Raw genomic sequence first — 23108 nt, 5'->3', positions numbered from 1 at the left:
CTGTCAGCGTGGCACTGGAGTCCAGGACTGGGGGCCTGCCCTTTCCTTGGGCCCCTGAGAGCAGGGTGGCTGGGATGCCCCAGGCCTGTCTTGGCGGGCTGACAAGCCTAGGAATGGCTTCCTCCTCCCAACAGGGCCCCTTCCGACTTCCTGGGGGAGGTGTAAACAGGGGAGCAAGTTTCTGGAGAACATTCAGGAAATCGGCTTGGTGGGGATCTAACATCAGGGAGGTGGGCCTGGCTTCTGGGCCTTCTGAAGACCGTAGAGCGCTTGTATGAAAAGGGGATTAGGAACCACCTACTTCAAGGCCCCTGTTTAACAAGTGGGAAGACTGAGAGACAAAATGAGCATCTACTATGTGCCTGGCACTTAAATGTAATCTCTGCTCTTCACATCAACCCCAGGGAGGAGGGTGAGCCTTATTTCAGAGTTGTAAAAGCTGAGGCTCAAAGGTCACTTAGGGAATTAGGGATGGGAGCTAGACAGTGGCTCCCCAATTCCTCTAGGTTATTATGGCTTCAGTCCCAAGCTCCCACTCAGTTTGGCAGAAACTTGGCCTTCCTGGGAAAGCCTGCTGGGACAGGGATAGGACTGTTGAGCCAGTAGCCAGAGGCGTTGAGAGCTGACTGGGGCTGGACACTGGCCAGGCTAAAATGCTGGTTATTTATTGTTCACCTTTGCACGACACTTGACAGTTAGACCTTTTCTTCCCCATTCACCGACTGTTCTTGGATTCCCACTGCCAATTAGTAGCAGAACTAGAACTTGAACTCAGGCCTTCTGACTCCCAGCCCAGTGCCCCCGCCATGAGATCCCCAGCTCCCCAGCTCAGATAACAGCCGCTCCCTGTCTGGCACCACCTGGTCTCCTGGCCTGGGTCTCCAGTATCCCCCATCCCTAACACCTGATGTCCCAGCCTTTCTGACCACATAGCCCTCTAAGCAGGAGGAGCAGCCCCTGGCCCAGAAGCCTCCTCTCCCTATTCTCCTCCCGCAAGCTCCCTTCCCTCCTTGGCTGGGAAGGCAGGAGGGTGGGCCTGGGGCAGCGGCCAGGTGGAGTTAGGTTACAGTGTAAACACAGTCATGTCAATATTTACCTCTGCCTGGAACCAGAGCCTCCCACCTCCCTGCCTGACTCCCTCCAGCTGCCCATCCAGCGCACGTGGCCTGCTCCCAGGCTCTGATCTGGTCATTGAAAGCAAGGCCAGGGTGGCTTCCAGCCGAGGCTCTGCCACTAATCCTTCTTGTGCTCCTGAACCACGGTCTCCCTTCCTGGGCCTCAGTCTTCCCATCTGTGAAATGACATGGCTGGAGCAGACCGACTCCAGGGCCATCTTCAGTAATGACATGCAGTGTGACAAGTATAATACTCTTGTTCAGAGGATAGTCTCGAAGTTGTGCAAATCTGGGTTTGAATCCCAGCCCCACCACTTCCTCACTGTGAGACTTGGGGCAAGGCACCTAACCCCTTCGAGCTCCACTTTCTTCCTCTGGAAAATGAGAGCCTAGTGGTACCCATTTTGTTTTTTGGTGAGGATTCATGAGCTATGTTTGCAGCACTTGGCACAGGATAAGGTTTGATTAAATGGTCATGGTGGTGGTTGTGATTCCAGATAAACATTTTATGATTCTCTGAATCCAGACACTGGGTTGCGTCACTTGGAAACTTGAGCCAAGGGTGGGGACTCTAACCTCATGTCCTCCTGGTCCTCTGAGAGGCCGCAGGCTGGGCTGGGGTGTCCAGGGGTTGAGAAAGCTCCTTGGTCAATACCACACACACCCCCAGCTGCCTGGCCATTGGAGTCCCTTCTTATTGGGCAGAGGTCCAGGGCTGAAATGTCCTCAGAGATATGTGGCCATGAGAGGGATGAGGGAGGGCAGAGGGGGCAGAAGGGGAAGGAAGGACTCATTTCCTCAGCAGCTCTTTCACAGAAGCTTCGAGTCCATTACACACATGAGCTGTTCCTTCCAGCACTGGAGAAGAGGGGGCGAGGGGCGAGGACTGGCCGCCTCCAGGTGCCACATCTGAGCAGGCAGTGTGGGGAGGAGAGGGCAGGGAGGCGGGGTCTGCCCGTGCAGCAGGAGTGGGCCTTGGAGACTGATGGGCCCAGGTTCAAACCTGGCATCCTCACTTTTTGCATTGTCACCTTGGACAGTGTGTCACCTCTCCAAGCTTTATTCTCCTGTCTCTAATATGGAGCTCCTGGGGCAGTATTTTGCCCAGTAGTTAGAAACGCTCAATCAGATCCTGTTTCAGAGTAGCCCAGCTGAGGGCTGGCACATACAGAGGACTCAGTCGGTGTCACCTGCTGTTATTGTCATGACTGTTATGATGATGACACGGGATGCCAGACTGGACCTCATGAGGGCAGAGATTGTACGTTTCTGAAAATTGTGGTATAGTATAATTTACTTAAGTAATGTATGCACATCTTGTACAGCTCACGTTTTACAAATACACACACCTGCGTACTACCTGGACCGAAGTGTGAACCATTCCCACAGTCCCCGTGTGCCTCCTCCATCAGCCCCCCGCAGCAGGTGGCCACTGGCCCTCTAGTTTGGCCTGGTTTTGAGCTTTCTCTGCGTGGATTCATTCATGTGTGCTCTTCTGTGCCTGGTTTTCTTCAGCTTTGGACAGCACGGAATGTTCGAGGTTTGTCCGTGTCGCCTGTACCAGCATCTGCTCCTTTTTAGGCTGAGTTGTGCCGCTTTGGGTAGATGTACGTGTAAATGTCCGTGGCTGACATTTGGGTTGATTCCGTCTTGAGGCTGCTGTGACATTCTCGTATGTATCTCTTTTGCAGACCTCAGCACTCATTTCTTTGGGGCACATACTTAGGAGTGCAACTCCTGGGTCAGAGGGGCAATGCGTGTTTAACTTTCTTTTTTTGTTGTTGTTTTTTTGAGATGAAGTTTCACTCTTGTTGCCCAGGCTGGAGTGCAATGGCGTAATCTTGGCTCATTGCAAGCTCTGCCTCCCGGGTTCAAGCGATTCTCCTGCCCCTGTCTCAGCCTCCCAAGTAGCTGGGATTACAGGCGTTTGCCACAACACCAGGCAAATTTTTTCTTTCTTTTAGATGGAGTCTCGCTTTGTCACCCAGGCTGGAGTCTCGCTCTGTCGCCCAGGCTGGAGTGCAGTGGTGCAATCTCGGCTCACTGCAAGCTCTGCCTCCCAGGTTCGTGCCATTCTCCTGCCTCAGCCTCCTGAGTAGCTGGGACTACAGGTGCCCGCCACCACGCCTGGCTAATTTTTTGTATTTTTAGTTGAGACAGGATTTCACCGTGTTAGCCAGGATGGTCTCAATCTCCTGACCTCGTGATCCGCCCACCTCGGCCTCCGAAAGTGCTGGGATTACTACAGGTGTGAGCCACCGTGCCCGGCCACAGCCGGCTAATTTTTTGTATTTTTAGTAGAGACGGGGTTTCACCATGTTGGCCAGGCTGGTCTCGAACTCCTGACCTCAGGTGATCTGCTCACCTCATCCTCCCAAAGTGCTGGGATTACAGGTGTGAGCCACCACGCCTGGCCTCAGTGAATGTTTTTTGTTGTTTTGTTTTTGAGACAGGGTCTCTCACTCTGTCACCCAGGCTGAAGTACAGTGGCATGAACACAGCTCATTGCAGCCTTGAACTTATGGGCTTAAGTGATCTTCTCACCTCGGCCTCCTGAGTAGCTGGTACCACAGGTGCACCACCACACCCAGCTAATTTTTTGATGTTTTTTTGTAGAGACAAGGTCTCACTGTGTTGCCAAGGCTGGTATTGAACTCCTGGGCTCAAGTGATTCATACACCTTAGCCTTCCGTGGTGCTGGGATTACAGGCATGAGACACTGCCTGTTTCAATAAGTGTTTTTTGAAAGAAGGAAGAAATTTGAGTCCTTTCTTTGTCTTAATGCCCCAGATTCACTCTGTGGCCCTGCCCCTGCCCCAGGGCCTGGCAGCTCTGGGCTGGCACTCTGCCCAGACCCTGGGCTTTGGGCTTCACTTGCTGTTCTGCAGGGTAGGGAAGGGCCCCCCTCCTTGGAGACCCACTGATTGGCTGTGTCACCTCAGGCAAGTCCCTTCCCCTCCATAGTCCTCACTTTTCCCTTCCGTCAAGCACTGGGTGGGTCGAAGCTTCCCAGGTCCCCATATGTGTGGTCTCCCTCATTTGGGAGTCTTTGCTCCTGGTGTTTGGTGCCTCTTCACCTCCAGGGTCTCACCTACCCCAGGCCGGAGCTCAGCTGGCCTGTAGCTTACAGAAGGACCATTTGGGAAAGCTGGTGGGCCCTTCATTCTTGGTATCCACCCTAAGAGCCTCACTGCGACTCTGTTCCTCCCTGGGTGAGAGCCCTCCAGAGTAGGCCCCCAGCCGTGAGACCCCCACCCACTGAGGCTTGGCATCAGGTCGCCCTGGGTCTGAACCCTGCTATTCCCTGGCTCTGGGACTTTGGGCGGCTCACTTCACCTCTCAGAGCTGCAGCGTCCTCATCTTCAGGGTTGTGAGCACCAAAGGAGGCCCTGCCTCGTTGTGGGGACAGAAGAGAATGGAGCAGTCACATGCCTGCCCCTAAGGAGCTGCGCTGTAAGGGAGGAAGCTGGAGACCAAACAGGCAAAGCCACCCACGAGAAGGATCACTCCGAGAGAAGAAAGGAGAGAAAACAGGGCGATGTGGTGGAGAGCGGCTGCGAGGGGAGGGGGCCGCTCTAGAGGAGCGGCCAGGAAAGGAGGTGACATCTGAGCTGGGACCTGAAGGTTGAGGAGGGGGCAGCTGGGCAAAGACGGGGGGGGCGGGGGGGGGGGGGGGTGAGAGCTCCCGGCAGCCGGAACAGCAAGTTTGGCACATGTAAGGGGTGAACGCTGGTGTGGCCGAGCAGAGGCAGTGGAGGGTGGAGGGAAGGCTAGGGAGAGGTGGGTCTGGAGGGGCAAGCCATGGACAGCCTTGTCTGTGGGGCAGGGGTCAGCATTTCGTTCTAAGAGTGGTGGGAAGCCACTGGAGGACCCCACGTTGAGGGGCGACTGGGCTTGGTTTCTGTTTGGAAAGACCTTGGCTGCTGTGTAGAGCATGGACTGTAGGGGGCAGGAGGGAGGCAGGAGCGCGGGCCTCAGGATATTCGTCTCTCCTGAGGGTGAAGAGGCGTCGGTTTCTGTGGGATCTGGGATTTTGGCTGCTACTTCAGGGATGGGAGAGAGGTAGCCAGGCATCCCAGATGCTTCGAGACCTCGCTGGCAGCAGAGCACAGTGGGCAAAAGTTACCCGTGGAGCCAGACAGACCTGTCTGAACCTCCACTTGAACTCAGCCTTCCGGGGTGGGCTTGGGATTCTCCCAGAGTGACCAGTTCCCACCATCCCAGCCCCTGGGGACCCAGAGAAGCAGAGCCAGAGGGCATTGAGCTGGAGCCTGCCTCCCTCGCTTCCGCACACCCTGCCGAGAAGTGAGGGCATAGGAAGTGATGGCCGCAAGGGGATGCCCAGCCCCTCTGCCCCAGGGCTGCTGTTCACACGGCCACGCTGGAGGGAATCCTGTGGCTTTGTGGTTCCTTGTTTCCTGGGCTGGTCTGGGGTGGAAGATGGCCATGAGAAAGCGGCACTTCATCTTCCTTCGTCCCTGAGTGTTCAGTGGGTGGTTACTTGGCATCCTGTTGGGCTTCCGGTGTGGTGGGTGGGAGCCAGAGAGAGGAGGGCATGAGAGTTCACAGAGTCACAGGAGGTGGGACTTGGAGGTCATCTAGGCCAACTTCCTCATAGGGCAGACCAAGGCTCAGAAAGGGAAAGAGACTTCTTACCTGAGGCCATACAGCAGGTTAAAGGCAGGACTTAGACCCTGATTCCAGACTCCTGATCCAGCACTCTTTCTAGGTAAGATGGAGGTATGGAGGTTTTGGAGCCAGACAGACGTGGGTTGTAGTCCCAGCTCTGTCATTTAGTCCCAGCTGGGTGACCTTTGGTGAGTGACCATCTCTGAGCCTCGGTTTTCTCCTCTATGAAATGGGATGATGGTAGCACCTTTCTCATAGTGGTGTTGTGAAAAGTGGTTGATAATTTATGACAGGTTTTAAAGCTCATAGGACGGTGCACAGAGTTGGCCCTTGGGAGGGGAGCTGTTATTACCTTTGTGGCTCTGTCATTTTTTTTTTTTTTTTTTTTTAAACAGAGTCTCGCTCTATTGCCCAGGTTGGAGTGCAGTGGAACCATCTCAGCTTACTACAACCTCCACCTCCTGGGTTCAAGCAATTCTCCTGCCTCAGCCTCCCAAGTAGTTGGGATTATAGGCAGGTGCTACCATGCCTGGCTAATTTTTGTGTTTTTTAGTAGAGAGGGGGGTTTCACCGTGTTGGCCAGGCTGGTCTTGAACTCCTGACCTCAAGTAATTTGCCTGCCTCGGCCTCCCAAAGAAATTGGGATTATGGGCGTGAGCCAACATGCCCGGCCTGTGGCTCTGTCATCCTAACCTCCTGAAGCACCAGAAAGAATGGCTGCGCGCTGGCCCTCACATATGCTGTTTTCTGATGAACGCAGTTAGGGAGGGAAGATGAGAATGGGCCATGGTTGGCCCATCTCTCTGCTACTTATTTTATTTCCCCACTATATTTGAGAGACCCCTTAGCCAGGCCACACTATTACCACACATACACACACACACACACACACACACACACACACACACACACACACACGGCTCTGGTGGGCTGGAGCTGTGCTGTCTGCCTTTAGCCCAAATAGGGGTGGGGGAGGTGGAGGCACTAAGTGCAGGTCCCGGGAGAAAAACTGGGCAGCTCCCCTCACCTTCTGCATCAGATCCCTACCACGCACCACCAATACCTGTTTGTTCAGTGTGACCTAGTGGTTAAGACCAAGGGCCATGGGATCAACTTGAGCTTGAACCCTGGATCTGCCATTGAATTGTCACGAAGGACTTTTAGCAGGCGTGTCTTCCTCTCTGGGCCTTGGATTTCCCGTCTGTGAAGTGAGGATAACAGTCCCTCCCAGGATGATTGCAAATATTCAATGAGAGGAGCAGCACTCAGAGCATGCATGTGCATATCTGGTGCTAGACTCCAAGAATTGGATGGCAACATGTGTAACAGTGTTGACACATGTCCCGATTCTGTTTCTCTTTCCATAGCTGTTCTTAGAAACTTACTTCACCATCCGCCCACCCCACCCCCATCCTGTGTTCCCACAGCCCCTGTCCCTCTAACTCCTCGCCTGACTGACTTCTCTTAGGGTCACCTTGGACTGAAATCTTTCTCCCCCTCCCCTCCCCTTCCCTCTCCTCCCCTCCTCCCCCTTTCTTCCCCTCCCCTCCCCCCCTCCTGTCCCCTCCCCTCCCCTCTCCTCCCCTCCCCTCCCCTCTCCTCCTGTCTCCTCCCCTCCTCTTCCCTCCTCTCTCTCTTCGCCCCTCCTCCCCCCTCCCCCTGGACTAACACAGATCAAGAGTTCAAGCTCTGACCCAGCCTGCCTGGGTTTGAATCCCAGCTCTGCCATTTACTGTAGCAGCCTCAGGCAAAGTACTTAATTCTTAGCCTCTATTTCTGCGTAAGTAAAATGGGAATAAGGATAGTGCCAAGCTTAGAGAGTTGTTTAAATAAGCGACGAGATTCTTGTAAAGTGCCAGGATCAGTGCCTGCAATACACTAAGTGCCTAATAAATGTCACCTGATTTATTACTAGACAGGGTTCTGATGGAGCAGAGCCCCTGCCTTTTCACCTCTGCGTTCCCAGTGTCCGGCAGGGATGGGATTGGAAGGGATGCGAGCTCTGTAGGGGTTTGTATTATGGCATTGGAGAGTTGCCTTCCCGGTGAAGCTGGCCTCTCCAGAAAGTGGAGGGGACTCGGGCCACATCTTAAGCTTGTCTGTCTGGCAGATATTTCCCACAACCCTGCTGCACACCACTGGGTGCTGAGGATGGGGTGGGAGAGGGTGCAGTAAGGCTGCCCTTAGTGAGCTCGAGTCCACGGAGGAAAATGGGACAAAATGGCCCTGATACTATCAGAGAATGACCAGCCCAGGGCTGGCAGGTTGCTTCTGAGGAGGCTCCTGGGACTGGTGATGTTTGAAGTTTCCTTGTGGGAGTGACATAATAGTAACTTCTGGCTGCATTAGGGCTTTATTCAGTAATCCTCCATTCTCTCCTACCCGTGGTGTGTACTAGTCTTAGCAGTAATAATAATAGCGCTTCTTGACTGCTGTGTGCCAGGTATAGCGCTAAATATTTTATGTTATAAATTTACTTAATCTTCGTATCAACCCTGTGAGGTACTTATTATCATTATTCCTGTTTTGTAGATGGGAAAACTGAGGCACAGAGAGGTAATGTATCTCTCCTCTCAGTCAGTAATTGGCAGAGCTAGAGTGGAACCTGGGCAGTTTTGGCTACAGAGTCTACGCTTTTTTTTTTTTTTTTTTTTTTTTTTTTTTTTTAGCGAAGTCTCACTCTGCCTGTCACCCTGGCTGGAATGCAGTGGCGCCATCGTGCATCATGGTTCACTGCAACCTCAACCTCCCAGACTCAAGCAATCCTCCCACCTCAGCCTCTCGAGTAACTGAGACTACAAGCATGCACCACCATACCCGGCTACGTTTTTAATTTTTATTTTATTTATTTATTTTTTGAGACAGAGTCTCACTGTGTCACCAGGCTGGAGTGCAGTGGCGCGATCTGGGCTCATTGCAATCTTCACCTCCCGGATTCAAGCGATTCTCCTACCTCAGCCTCCTGAGTAGCTGGGACTACAGGCGCTGCACCACCATGCCCGGCTAATTTTTGGATTTTTAGTAGAGATGGGGTTTCACCATGTTGGCCAGGATTGTCTCGATCTCCTGACCTCAAGTGATCCACCCGCCTCGGCCTCCCAAAGTGCTGGGATTACAGGTGTGAGCCACCGTGCCTGGCCTAATTTTTTTGTAGAGACAGGGTCTCGCTATGTTGCCTAGGCTGGTCTCAAACTTCGGGCTCAAGCGATTGTCCCGCCTCAGACCCCCAGAGTTTGGGATGACAGGCGTGAACCACCATGCCTGGCTGAATCCAACTTGTGCTTCCTCCATAACTGACTTTTATCCAGCTGGTTGTAGTCCTTGTGACCAGCCAGTCTCATGGACTCTGAGCGCCTTACCTTCCATGAAAGTCCTTTGCAGCCAGTAAAAGTGAAGAAATTAATCTTAGTTAGGTCTTCCTGTACAGCCTGCATTCAGCATCAGCTCAGGGGTGAGTGGATAGGGACCTTCAAGGAAGAGGGTGTGGAAGTTTAAGGCCCAGAAAAGAAAGGACCTGAGTCGGGGGAGGAAGAAGGATTAGCATAGGAAGCATTTAATGGGGAGAGAAAGGAACTCAGAAAGCTGAAAAAGTTGGAATTCAAACTGAAGCAACATTTGCTGAGTACATTTCCTGTGCCAGGCATGGCAGTGTCTGTGCCTTCCAGGAGCTCCCAGGCCTGTGGGAGAGATAGACAAATTAGCAGGTAAATTGCTGAATAGTATTTGGTGAGGTCAGCCAGGGGCTGTAGCTCACACCTGTAATCCCAGAACTTTGGGAGGCTGCGATGGGTGGATCACTTGAGGCCAGGAGTTCGAGATCAGTCTGGCCAACATGACAAAACCTCATCTCTACTAAAAATACGAAACAATTAGCTGGGCACGGTGGCACGCTCCTGTGGTCCCAGCTACTCAGGAGGCTGAGAATCACTTGAACCCAGGAGGCAGAGGTTGCAGTGAGTAGAGATCACGCCACTGCACTCCAGCCTGGGTGGCAGAGGGAGACTCTGTCTCAAAAAAAAAAAAAAAGCATTTGGTGAGTATGTGGGCAGGAGCCTTTAAAGGCCCAGAGGAATAGATCACTAACTTGGTCCAGGGAGGTGATGTTTGAGTTGGGTCTTGAAGGATGTGTAGGCATTTGCCAGCCAGGCAAAGCTAATAGTAGCAGAGCCAAAATTTAGACCTGAACAGTCTGGCTCCAGAGTCTGTGTTCTTTCCTGCAGCATGCTTGGCCCTGCTGCCCTACAAGGCCTAGCCTTGGGAGGTGAGACTCTCTGGGTCCTGGGTCACTCCACGTGAGCCCTAGGCCATTTTCCCATCCAATTCCTGCTTTTGCTCTTCACAAACTCCCACTCTCTGCCCCTTCTGCAAGGGTGGTTGGGAGTTGACTAGCCTTGTAGGCAGTCTGTTTCTCTAAGTGACTAGGATTTGTGGTGTGCTGAGAAGGGTACACAGATTCTACCCCCAGTTCTCCTGTGGCGGGTAGGAAGCACAGAGTGACAGAGAAGCATTTCCTGTTTTATTTTTCCACTGTTTGCCCTGAGCACATGAACTATGCTTTGCATAAGGCACCTCCTCAGATCATTGCAACAACCCTGGCAGGTAGAGGTAATTTACTGCCATTTTAAGCAGGAGAAAGGTGACTCACAGAGGTTGAACCATGTGTCCAAGGTCACATAGCTAAGCCAGTAAGTAGAGGGACTGGAATTTGCACCTCAATCTAACTGCAAGGCCTGTACTCGTGTTTTCAAGCCATCAGGAAGAATACCAGGTTATGAAGGCCACGCCCCTTTCTGGTGAGTCTCACCTCTGTGCTGGTAATCAGGACACCCAGGAATTGCAAGTTAGCGGTAGCAAGCATAAGGTTGCATTGATTTCAGTGCTTCTCAATGGGCATGTGCATGAGAATCAGTCAGGAATGCTGGTTACAAATCCAAGTTTCATTGCCCTCATCCTAGAGGTTCTAACTCAGTAAGTGTTGGGGGAAGGGTCCAGGAACCTACATTTCCAGCAGAATGCCTGATTCTGATGCTGGTGGACCATAGAATATGCTAGAAATCCTAATTTATTACATGTCTTCTCTGGGTCCAACACTATCCTGGGCATTGTGTTTGGTCACTTCAGCCATCAGAACATCGCCTGGTAGGAGGAATGGATGCAAAGGGAGGTGGGAGTCTAGAGAGAGATTCCCAGCAGTCATGATGAACAGCCAGCACGTTCATTCCACCTTTAGATCAATTGGATAAGGAAACTGAGGCTCAGAGAGGCGGTACCTTGCCCAAAGCTTGTGGTGGCAGAGCTGGGATTAGAAAGCAGACCCCTCAGCTGCCGAGGCCTGTGTTCCTCCTAACACCCCCCGTGGTTGCTTTTGCAGACTTCCACACAGAGATTCTTTTTTTTTTTTTTTTTTTTGAGATGGAGTTTCGCTCTTGTTGCTCAGGCTAGAGTGCAGTGGAGTGACCTCAGTTCACTGCAACCTCCGCCTCCCAGGTTCAAGCGATTCTCCTGCCTCAGCCTCCCGAGTAGCTGGAATCACAGGCGCCCGCCACCATGCCCGGCTAATTTTTTGTATTCTTAGTAGAGACAGAGTTTCACCATGTTGGCCAGACTGGTCTCGAACTCCTGACCTCAGGTGATCTACCCACCTCAGCCTTCCAAAGTGCTGGGATTACAGGTGTGAGCCACTGCACCTGGCCTACACACAGATTCTTGGGGACATCTGTCAAATACCAGCATAGGTAAATGTGGGATGATCAGTGGTGGCAATATCTACCATTTACTGAGCACCCACTATGTGCCGGGCACAAGGTCTAGAATGGTCAGCAAGCAGGCATGGTCTTGGACAATTGCACAGATCTCTAATTGTGACCAGGTTGCTATGGGAGTTTATGTCAGAGGAGCCATCCCCGGCAGAGAGCAGGAGCCGGGAAGACGTCCCTGAGGAAGAAGGATTTGAGAAGAGATCTGAAAGATGTGTTAAGTGTTAACCAGGCAAAGAAATGGAGAGAAAAAGATTCTAGGCTGTGAGAACAGCATGTGCAAAGGCCCTGGGGTGAGTGACCTATAGCAGCAATCTCCAACCTTTTTGGCACCAGACTTCATGGAAGACAATATTTCCATGGACAGGGTGTGAGGAATGGTTTCCCTTATGAGAATCTAACTAAGCCCAATGATCTGAGGTACATGAAACTGTTCCATCTCAGTTCATGTTAGTTAGATTCATCACCTTAGTTAGATTCTCGTAGATTCTCATAGGAATGCACAGCCTAGATCCCTCGCATGTGCAGTTCACAATAGGGTTCGCGCTTCTATGAGAATCTAATGCTGCCACTGATCTGACCGAAGGCAGAGCTCGGGCGGTAATGTTCACCCACAGCTCACCTCCTGCTGTGTGGCCCGTTTCCTAACAGGCCATGGACTGGTACTGGTCTGAGGCCTGGGGGGTTGGGGACCCCAGCTGTGTAGCTGGAGTAGAGAGGAAGGGTGAAGCTGAAGGGTGGTCAGGGCTGGGTCCCGCAGGGCCATGCAGACCAGGTAAGGCTTCATTTTCCTCTATTCCAAAAGGCTCCATTTGTGCCCTCAAAGTAAGAAAAGGCAAAAATGTATAACGAGCAGGGTGGGGGTCTCCCGGCTCGCGAAGGGGTGTCAGCAGGGAGCGAAGATGATCCAACTTGACTTGAGTGGGGAGGGCAAGAGTGGCATCAGAAGATGGTGGTGGCTTTGCCCAGGCCAGTGGTAGTGGTGAGGGAGAGGCAGACAGAGAAACTGAGTAGAGTGGGCAGGGCCTGATGATTGATTGGAGTGGGGCAGGGGATCAGCCCATCTCTTTGACAAATGAGAACATAGAACCCAGAAAGGTTGCACGAGCCACCGGAGTCACACAGTCCAAGCATTAGAGCCAGATGCTAAGCTGGAGCCTCCCATCCCAGGGCCTTCCAGCCAGACTTGGACTCCAGGCCCCAGATTCCTGGCAGCTGCTCTGGCAGAGTCCCTCTTCCCAGTCTCCTGGTGGCTGCATCCCTCCCCATGCCCCCGCTCCCTGCAGAGTCTGGCAGCTTCAAGGGAGTGGGGTGCTTTGAAGTGTCTACAGGGAGGGCAGTGCTGTGACCTCCAAATTCTTACCATGTGACCCATGCGACCCCAGCGAGACCAGGGTCCTCAGGACCCTGCCCTCCCCAGGCTTTGACGGAGTCCACAGAGTTGGGGTTTAGGGCCAGAGCCACTGCGCAAACACAGCCCCTTGCTAGGGAGCGGGGGTGTTTCCAGGGACCCGAGCTAATGCCCCTGCCATGAAGAGAAAGGAGACGCAGGGGCCAAAGCCTGGGGAGACCCTCTCTGTGCTCAGTGGGGTCTCCCCAGCAGTGGGGAGCTGCTTCCCCATCCAGGCTCCATAACTGCAGGCTGCTGGCTGCTGTCTTAGGATTTCTGTTTTCTTCTCCGATGTCACCCCAGTTGGCACCTAAGACCTCTGAGATGCTGCTCAGTTAAGTGGATTCTTAGCTCTTCAGGCCTCGCCCCACCTTCCTACCCTGCTCCAAACCATCCCCCTCCTGAAACCCGAAATAGTCATAACCCCCTATTATGAACCCGATCTCCCCGCACCTGAGCCCCTATTTTCCTTAAGATTTGGATCTCTCTTTGGGGTTCAGGCCCCCCTTTTTTCTCACTAGGTTCTAGGACCTGCTCCCTGCTTAGGCACCTTCTTCTCCCTGGACCCCTTCTTCACCCCTAGACCCTGGACCTGGGTCTGATCCCTCTCTGGGGACTGGAGGCTCTGCTGTCTTAGAGACCAGCACCCCCGACACACACACCCCATGGTCTCCCAGGTTTCTCTAACCCCCAGGGGCTTCACCCTTCTCAGCTTGACACACAGTAGGTGCTCAAGAGACGAGCTTGATCCTGCCACCCCTTCTCCCAGCCCTCCCCCTTTGTGGCCCCTCCTGTACCTCCCCACCCTCCCCCGCGTGGGTATTTTTGCTCAGGGAGCTCGTGCTATGTGGCAGCTGAGTCTGGGAAGCAGCTATTGTTGGCTGAGAACGTGGGGCGGCAGAAGGATGGGGGCTGAGAGGAGGCAGGAAACATGCTCATAGGTCCAGGCCCAGCCCCCTGGTCCCCACACCCCACTGGGTGCAGGTGAGGCCATTTTAGGACAAGTCAAAGAAAGCTCCCTTCCCACAGCCGGGAGCTCCATTGTGGAAATCACTGCACTAGGGGAAGCTGGCAGCAAGATTGGAAACGAGGTGGCTGGCGAAAGTGCCACTGGCAGCTTCAGAGAGGAGCTGGGGCACCCCTTGAGCTTCTGGGTGGCGTCGGGACAGTAGGCAGGACCCCTTGTGTGTTGATGCTCTGCTGCCACCCCTTCTCGTTGCTTCTCGTACCTGTTTCATGTCTGCTCCATGGAGCAGGAGGTGGGAACCACAATTTATTGAGCATTAACTTTGAGCTAAGCCGTGTGCTGAGCAATGAATGCATTGACTCAATTCATACCTCAGTCAGCTCTGAGGAAGTGGGTCCTATTGTGTCCACATTTAACAGATGAGGAGGCTGAGGCTTGGTGAGGTGAGGTGACTCGGCCAAGGCCACACAACTCCTGAGTCTGTTTTTGCAGGCTTATGTAGAGCATCTGACTTCAAGGCTGAGTGTGTTTTGCTTGTGGCTGAAAAAGACCAGGCACAGTGAGGAGGGAGGAGGCCAGGCACAGCAAGGAGGGAGGAGGCCAGCAAAAGAGGATGAGAAGCCTGCAGGGGAGCAGGGAGTGCCCTTTCTGGTGTGGGGACAGGCAGCTGGAAGCAGATTTCAATCTGGATGAGGAACTGGCACTGTTCTGTCCTCTGGCCCCTCTTGCCCTTTAATTGTGACGTTACTTCTCACCGCTGAAAGGGAACCCCTCGAGGGCAGAGACCCTGGCTTGTCCTGGCACCTGCCTTGAGCAGAAGCTCAGAGAAAGATGCATGGAGGGAAAGAGTGGGGAGCAGAAACAAGCCATCAGGTGCCAGGTTGGTGGTCCTGGAGCCAGTTTAGGGTTCATCTGGTCACGAGGGCCACATCTCTCTGTGTTTAGTGTCAGCTAATGAAGAAATTGAATCCAGTACACAAAATTGGATTTTGCAGTTTTGCAACCAGTTTCAACCCCCCTCTGTTGTGTAACGTGTTTCTTTAGAGAAGGAAACCCACAACAAAACCTGTGCTCTTCTCCTGGCGACCTTTGATACCTCCACTGAAGACATGGCTTAACGAGAACTATTTTTCTCCTTCTTTCGTCATTTGTGACTTTTCTTGCAGGCTCCAGGTGGCAGTGAGTCAGCCATAAAGCTCGTTCAGGAAAGTCCAGAGGAATTTTTCTTCTACATCAGGTTCAACTTGAGCAGTGCTGGGTGACACCCAGTGACACACTCGTTGGGGAAGGAGAGGCTGGCACACTCCACTAGCTGCTTATCTCTGCCACCTCCGCCTCCATTTGTCTCTGGCTTCCTGGGGCCCAGAGCCATCTCCGCCAGAGCAGGGAGGCCGATTAAGTGACCCGCGGGCTCCTTCTGCCTGACTCAGCTCAGCTCCAGCCCTCTCTGGGGAGAATGAGTCATTTTTTCAACCCTGAAATATTTCTCTTCATGTGGGAAAGAGGCGGGGGTGGGGAGAGCCCCTCCTGGTCCTCTCCAAACTTGTTCCTCAGCTCTGAGGGGCACTTCAGCCACAGACAAAGGGATTCTAGGGCAGCTCTGGAGAGGGCAGTCAGACCCGAAGTCAGTAAACCACAGCTGTGGCAGCCATTGGAGTCACCCTGGACAGAAAGCACACTGGGCTGAGTGCGTGGAGCGTCCCTGTCAGTCCCCCACTGATGGATGGTTTCTCCCTTGGGGATGGGCCTCTGCCCCCTGCTTCCTCTGCCCACCCAGTTAAGAAGCTATATGAGCCCGGGTGTGGTGGTGCACATCTGTAGTCCCAGCTACTTGGGAGGCTGAGGCAAGAGGATCGCTTGAGCCCAGGAGGTCAAGGCTGCATGAGCTATGGTCGAGGCTGCATGGGCTATGGTCAAGGCTGCGCTCCAGCTTGGGCAACAGAGTGAGACCTTGTCTCTTTAAAAACAAAACAGGCTGGGTAAAGTGGCTCATTCCTGTAATCCCAGCACTTTGGGAGGCCGAGGCAGGTGGATCACTTGAAGTCAGGAGTTTGAGATCAGCCAGACCAACATGGCAAAAACCCATCTCTACTAAAAATACAAAAAAATTAGCCAGGCATGGTGGTGCATACCTGTAATCCCAGCTACTCAAGGAGGCTGAGGCGGAAAAATAGCTTGAAACCCGGGTGGTGGAGGTTACAGTGAGGCAAGATTGCACCACTGCACTCCAGCCTGGGCAATAGAGTGAGATTATGTCTCAAAAAAAAAAAAAAGAAAAGAAAAAGAAAGAAAGAAAATTGCCCCCATCTCCCATTTTCTGTCTCCCTTCACTACCTCATTGCTCCCCTTAGCCCCTCCCACAGTCTAACATGCTGCATATTTGATTTGTCTTATTTATTCTGTCTCCTACTAGCATATAAGTTTCACGAAGGCAAGGTTTATTTTATTTTATTTTAGTTTAGTTTAGTTTTAGTTTTTTGGGATGGGGTGTCACTCTGTCACCCAAGCTGGAGTGCGGTGGCGTGATCACAGCTCTTTGCAGTCTCGAACTCCCAGGCTCAGGTTATCCTCCCATCTCAGCCTTCCAAAGTGCTGGGGTTACAGGCATGAACCACTGCACTTGGCCCAAAGGCAAGGATTTTGTCTGTTTTGTTTCCTGCTATATCCGTTGAGAACGGTGCTAACACGTAGTAGGCACACGATTTTAAAGAGGATAACAGGAAAATGAATGAGTGAATGGATGTGAGCCCTTGGCAGAGTGTCCGGCCTGCAGTCAGGGCTATGTGTATTTTGATCCATAACCCTCCCCACCCCCCCACTCCCGCTCCAGCTGTGTTGTTTTGGGAGGCTAGGGCCTTTCTCCACCCACGCCCTCAAGGTCAGCTTATCCACTATTGAGGTTTCATGCTTAATTTTTATATCTGAGCTTCTCATACCAGTGTGTGAGATTGCCCTGGGGATCAGAGTAGGGTACTTGTGTCATAAAATAAAAAGGTACTATTTTGGAGCAGAATGCAGAATTGGCATGAAGTTTTGAGATTCAAAAGGAAATGAGACTTCAGCTTTTTTTCCCAGCTTTTAGCTGTGTCCTCGGTCCTGCCAGGGCAGGGGTTGACTCTTCTCTGCCATGCGGGTGCTTTGGGAAAGTGTAAGCAGCCTTGTTTTTGGAAATGACCCCAACCCCTGAGCCCCGGGACCTGCCCTCCCTCCAAAGCCCCAGTGAGGGGTTTTCACCAAACCTGCACAAATTCCAGCAGAGGGCGGATCCATGTGCATCCTCATCCAGGGGCCATGACCACTTCCCTTCCCGGCCTCCCCGTTTCTGTCAGCAAAGTGCTAGATCAGAACCTCTTGTCCTTCCTGACAAGAGGCCCTTCTCTGTCTGCGCCCTTTCCTGTGCCTCTCCTCTCCATCGCTGGGTTTTCTTGTCCTTTTCCCCAGCTAGGTGGTTAGATCAACTTCCAACCCCTCAGGGCCAAACAGTGCCACCACACTGGTGTCCCCATCCCCTATGCCAGCAGTGGCACTGCCATTTTGGTCACAGGCCTGGGGCCCTGGAATGTGACATATGTGGGGGGCCTGGCACAGCCCCAACCTGTGCCTCAGCCTGCGCCTTGCACTAGCCAGGTGAGAAGGGCTGGTTGCTCTCCTGCCCTCAAAGAACCCACTGGTGTTTCCATGGCAACCGTGCAGCCAGGCTGCCTGGGCGTCTGCTGGGCTAAGGGCTCCAAAGTCCTCCACAACGTGCCCACAGTTGTGCGAATGGAAGCATTTGCTAGAGGTGGGTGGCACCGACCTGTCCCCAGCCATTAGGGAGGGAGCTGCCCTCTGGGCTCAGGTGGGGTGTGGGGTCTCCTGGTTTTATCCACACCCCCATCCCCAGTCCATCTCACTGGGAAGCTGCCTTGCCACTTCTTTCTGAGCCCCTGTTTCTTCGTCTGTAAAAGGGGCATATAATGTTGACTTGAGAAGTTGTTCCAGCTCCCGACGTGAGCCAGGTAGGGCAGCAGTGAGGGAGCCTCAGGCAGAGGAGGAGGGAGACAAGACCAGACCAAAGCGTGGCCGGGGATGCAGCTCTGTTTCATTCGGACCTGGGAATCAGACCAACCTGCCCTTTCCAAGCGGTCTTAGATCCTGAGGAAGCACTCTTCCCTTTCTCAGCCTCAGTTTCTCCTTGTCTAAAATGAAAATAGGCTGGGCACGGTGGCTCATGCCTGTAATCCCAGCACTTTGGGCAACCAAGGTGGGTGGATCACTTGAGGTCAGGAGGTCGAGATCAGCCTGACCAACATGGTAAAACCCTGTCTCTACTAAAAATACAAAAATTAGCCGGGTGTGGTGGCACGTGCCTGTAATTCCAGCTACTTAGAAGGCTGAGGCAGGAGAATCGCTTGAACCCGGGAGGCAGAGGTTACAGTGAGCCGAGATTGCGCCATTACACTCCAGCCTGGGCGACAGAGCAAGACTCCATCTCAGTCAATCAATCAATAAATCAATCAATCCTGTGTGACAGGACTGCAGAAAAGAATGGAGTGAGATAATAAGTGTATGACAAGCCTGGTGCCTGGCCCAACACACCGTAGGTGCTCATTCCGTGTTGATTACTTGTGAAGGCACCCATGGGCCACTGCACTGGAAACTGTCTTTCCTGTGGTCAGGCCTAGGTCCCCAGCAGACCCTCTTCCAGGAGATGGCTGCTGGGGGCCCCAGGGCTGCTCCTCCAGTGGAGAATTCCCCTTATGATATTCACACAGAGATTTCCCCAGGAAGTCTGAGCCCCTCTTTGTGTATCTTCCCAGCTGTTATCTGGGCCTCCTGAAGGCCTGCCTGGCCTTCTGGTTTATGTTAGGGTTGTTTATATGGGGTCTTATCTCTCCCAGGAGCAGGGGCCAGCCTGGGGAGCAGCAAGATTGTGGGCTTTGAGTCAGAGCAACCTGGATTTGAGTCCCCAGCTCCACCACGTACAAGCTCTGGGACCCTCGGCAAGTGACACCACCTCTTGGAAACTCGGCTTGCTCCTCTGTAAGGTGGGGGTGGTAGTACCTCCAGCACGGGGTGATCATGAAGATTATGTGGCAAAATGTCTGCGTGGTGCCTGGCATGGGTTAGATGATGAGTTACAGACAGCTCCTTTCCCCTTTTCCAAACCAGGAGGTTCCGCAGCAGCAGGGTCCTAGAGGCTCAGACCCAGGGCAAGGGAAGAGCATCACAGGTCCTCAAGGCACCACCTCGGCAGTAGGCAGGGGAGGCTGCACAGCCGAGTTCCACGCTGCTGGCAGCTCCCAGGACTCCATGGCCTAGAGGAGGCTGGGGACCTCAGGAACCCTCCCCAGAATGAAGGAAGGGTGGGGAGGAAAGACACAGAGATGAGGCTGCGGCCCCTATAGGAGCGTGGGTGAGTGTGGAAGATAAGAGCACAGGCTCTGGAACAGACACATGCATCCCTCAGGTAGCTGTGTGACCCCCTGTGAGTGACTCAACCTCTCTGAGCCTCAGTTCCCTGTCTATGCAAATGAAGGATGATGGCACACCCTATCTCCTGGGGTTGCTGCGAGGCATTGATAATACAGGGAAAGTGCTTAGCACAGTCTGGCCAAGAATTTTCTGTTTATTTTTAGGTTGTATTCTCAGGACCCACTGACTTCTGGCCAAACTCTTCAATTACTCATAAAACAGTAATAAATTTTTTTAAAAAAGCTTATTTCTTCAGCACCTTCCATGAGCGCTGCAGGCAACGTGCTTAGCACCTACGTCTCATTATCCCATTTGATCGTAGCAGTCCTCTGTGGGGCGGGCCCTGTCACCATCCCCATTTGATAAATGAGAAGTCCGGTGACCTGTCTGAGCCCACACAGCTATTGACGGCTGGAGCCTGGAGACAGTCGTGGGTGGGGTTAGTGTCTCACCAGGTATCCGCTGGACGCAGCAAACCTCAAACAGAATTCGTGGGGAGAATCTGTGAATGAGCTCGTCCAACCTGCAGCCCGTGGGCCGCATGTGGCCTGGGATGGCTTTGAATGCGGCTCACCACAGATTCGTAAACTTTCTTAAAACATTCTGAGATTTACGCATGAACCTTTGTTTTTTAGCTGATCAGCTATCGTTGGTGTATTTTATGTGTGACCCAAGACAGTATTTCTTCCATCGTGGCCCAGGGAAGCCAAAAGATGGGACACTCCTGCCGAGTGTAAACGGAAGATCTGGAGTGGGGCGGGGGCACCTGTGGACTCAAGACAGCCTGGGTGGCGAGTGGTGTGTGGGGCCTGGCGCCAGAAGCCATGGGACCACGTGTGTTTGTTCAGCCTGTCTTGGCAGGCAGGGGGCCCTGACCCACTAATGTAAACACCCAGACTGCTTGTTGGCCCGTTGGGGGACCAAGACAAACTAGGGAACAGTAAGCAGTGCCTCCTGGTGCCTGGTAGGGAGTGGCGAGAATGAGGAGCCAGGTCTCAGGAGAGGCCGAGGAGAGTTGGACAGGGATGGAGCCTGGCTTTCCTGCCCAGTTCACAGAGGGGAGGGCACAGCTGCTGGCTTGGAGGGCTCCCAAGAAGGCCAGGAGCAGAAAGTCTAAGAAGCAGATTGGGGGCAGCATGGAGAGGGGAGTCTGACCCTTGGTGCTGGGGGAGCCCTGGTGGACAGAGGTGGGGGCAGCATGGAGCCAGCATTTATGGAGCCCCTAGTATGTACCAGGCCATTTAGACACGAGGTCTTATCATGTCTCTAGGAAAGCCCTGCGTAGTCCACTTTATTATTATTATTATTATTATTATTTTGAGACGGAGTCTTGCTCAGTCTCCCAGGCTGGAGAGCAGTGGTGCGATCTCGGCTCACTGCAACCTCCACCTCCCGGGTTCAAGTGATTGTCCCACCTCAGCCTCCCAAGTAGCTGGGATTATAGACGCACACCACCGCACCCAGCTACTTTTTTGTATTTTAGTGGAGACAGGGTTTCACCATGTTGCCCAGGCTGGTCTCGAACTCCTAAGCTCAGGCAATCCACCCACCTCGGCTTCCCAAAGTGCTTGGATTACGAGCGTGCGCCGCTGTGCCCGGCCTCACTTTATTATTTTGACTTAGCTGATGAGGAAATGGAGCCCGGGAGATTGTACAGACCCAGCTCCACTGAAAACCCACAGAATTTGGCTTCCTGGGAGGGTGAGTTTACGGAAGCGTTTTTGGATAGTATTCCTTCGCATCTGCCTCTGCTGACGTCACATTTCCCCATGCTGACTTTCTTCTGACCCTCGCTCAGCGTCTCCCCTGACAGAAGTGCAGCCTCTGGGGAGCCCATAGTTCTTGCTGCAAATCCCCTCCCCGGTCCGCTTTTTGGTACATCACTGCGTGGGGGCCTGGTCAGGCTGAAGTGACTGTCAGGTCGGGTTAGCTCCTCGGAGGGCTGGTGTGACCAACTCCGGGGTGTCGCCTGCCTCTCACCCAGGGAGGAGGATTTTGCTAGCTCTCCTTGGATAGGCTTGTGAAGTGGGCCTCAGGCAGGCTCGCTGGTTCTAAGTCTTCAAAAAATGGGATTTTAGAAGTTGCTAAGACCTGAAATATCACCCCACCCATTTTACAGATGGAGAAACTGAAGCCCAGAGTGGAGAAATGTCTGCTCCAAAGACAGTGAGAGGCCGAGGCACAAGCGAGGCGAGGTCTCCAGGGAGGACACCCCTAGGCCAGGCTGACCTTTGTTAAGGGGGTGGGACAGGGTCAGGAAAGGGCAGGGATGAAGAAAATAAGTTCCCCAACTGCGTCATGACCTGAAACCCAATTTCACAGCTGCTCCCACTCTGCTGCCCTCCCCGAGCTGTGCCCTGGAAACGCCCTTGGGCCCTCAGGAATGCTGATAAGTTCCTGCACATGCACCAGCAGGGTACTTGTTTCACTGGGTTTGGGTCTCTGCGAGTCCACACGAGGGCCTCCTGCTCCCCACTTGCCACGCCAGGTCTTGCCCACTGCTCTGCCCCACCGTTTCCCTCACTCATGTTCATCTCCGAGTCCAACAGCTATCACTTGAGTTGTGCAGAGCTGGGAAGAATCGTTTAACCGTCACAGCAGCCAGTGAGGGGACCTCATCCGTGCCATCTGATACCTTCAAGGTGCACCTTTGACGGGGCAGACCCTGCTTTGCGTGTGTTTTGTCCCCACTTTGAGAAAGAGATCGCAGTGGCTCTGGTTTAAGTTCAAGAACACTGGGGTCACACCCTGAGCCTGGATTTGAACCAGGAGACAGACACCGGCACCCCACACCCTCAGCCACACTTGCTAAAGCCAGGGACCTGCAGAAGTCACATGACCTGTCTGAGCCCGCACAGCTCTTGACTGCCCTGACCCACTAGTGCGTCTCCAGAGGATCTGTTTGGATGCAAGGCGGTTAGGACCCCACCTTGAGTTGGGGAGCAGGGGCTCAGGAGGGGCCGAAGAGAACTGGGCAGGAATGGAACCAGGCTTTCCTGCCTAGCTCACAGAGGGGAGGGCGTGGCTGCCAGCCTGGAGGGGTCCCAAGAAGGCCAGGAACACAAAGTCTGAGAAGCGGGTCAGGAGCAGTAGAGGGACTCCAGCCAGCCTAGGCCCATGACTCCATCCCGGTCAAGGGGCCAAGATTGCTCAATCCCCAGAGCTGCAGATGCATCACCAGCTCAGCGTCGCTGCAGGCTGGCCTGGCCTTGTGACAAGCAAACCCTTTTCCCCATCCGAGGCCTGCAAGCTGGCCTTCCCCTCTGTCTGTTCATTTTGGGAGACCCTCCCAACAGCAGCAGGAACAATGGCAGCCACCGGATGCCAGGCCCTTTGCAGACACCACCTTGTTTAATTCTCAGAAGAGTCCTGGGAGCTAACAGTGGGCGAGAGGATCCCCACTTCACAGAGAAGACTGGGATCACATGGCAGCAAAGCACAGGGCTGGCTCGAAGCCCAAGTCTGTCTGACCTATTCTGGTGGGTAGCAAAATATCTCAGACATATTGAAAGCATCAGGCTCAGTAAAACCAAACACTGGTATATAAGCGTTCAGCTTAAGGAATAAAACATCCCAAATGCAGTTGGAATCCCCCATACCCCCACACCCCCAGTCCATTTCTTACTACTCTCTCTCCCAGGGGAAGAGACTGGGAGAGACTCTTCAGTGACTGTCTTGATACTATTACTCCTGACCTCAGGTGATCCGCCCACCTCAGCCTCCCAAAGTGCTGGGATTACAGGTGTGAGCCACCAAGCCCAGCCTGATTCTGCCGCCCTAAATGATACATAGGCATG

The 23108-nt window shown here is 53.3% G+C and overlaps 1 protein-coding gene across 2 annotated transcripts in view; it reads left to right on the top strand.

Moving 5' to 3' along the window:
• ECE1 (endothelin converting enzyme 1) overlaps nucleotides 1-23108 on the top strand; it is a 133055-nt gene that overhangs the window by 5630 nt on the left and 104317 nt on the right. Inside the window, exon 1 of one of the 2 annotated variants that reach the window (XM_032759206.2) lies at nucleotides 5737-5844. The exons of the other annotated variant lie outside the window; for it this stretch is intronic. The gene's annotated coding sequence lies outside the window, so the exon portion shown is untranslated. Of the gene's footprint in view, nucleotides 1-5736; nucleotides 5845-23108 lie in introns of those variants that run through there. 2 annotated transcript variants of the gene reach the window in all.

This window comes from Hylobates moloch, unplaced genomic scaffold (assembly GCF_009828535.3).
Source record: "Hylobates moloch isolate HMO894 unplaced genomic scaffold, HMol_V3 SCAFFOLD_9, whole genome shotgun sequence".
Taxonomy (NCBI): domain Eukaryota; kingdom Metazoa; phylum Chordata; class Mammalia; order Primates; family Hylobatidae; genus Hylobates; species Hylobates moloch.
This window is presented reverse-complemented; position numbering and strand designations above follow the sequence as displayed.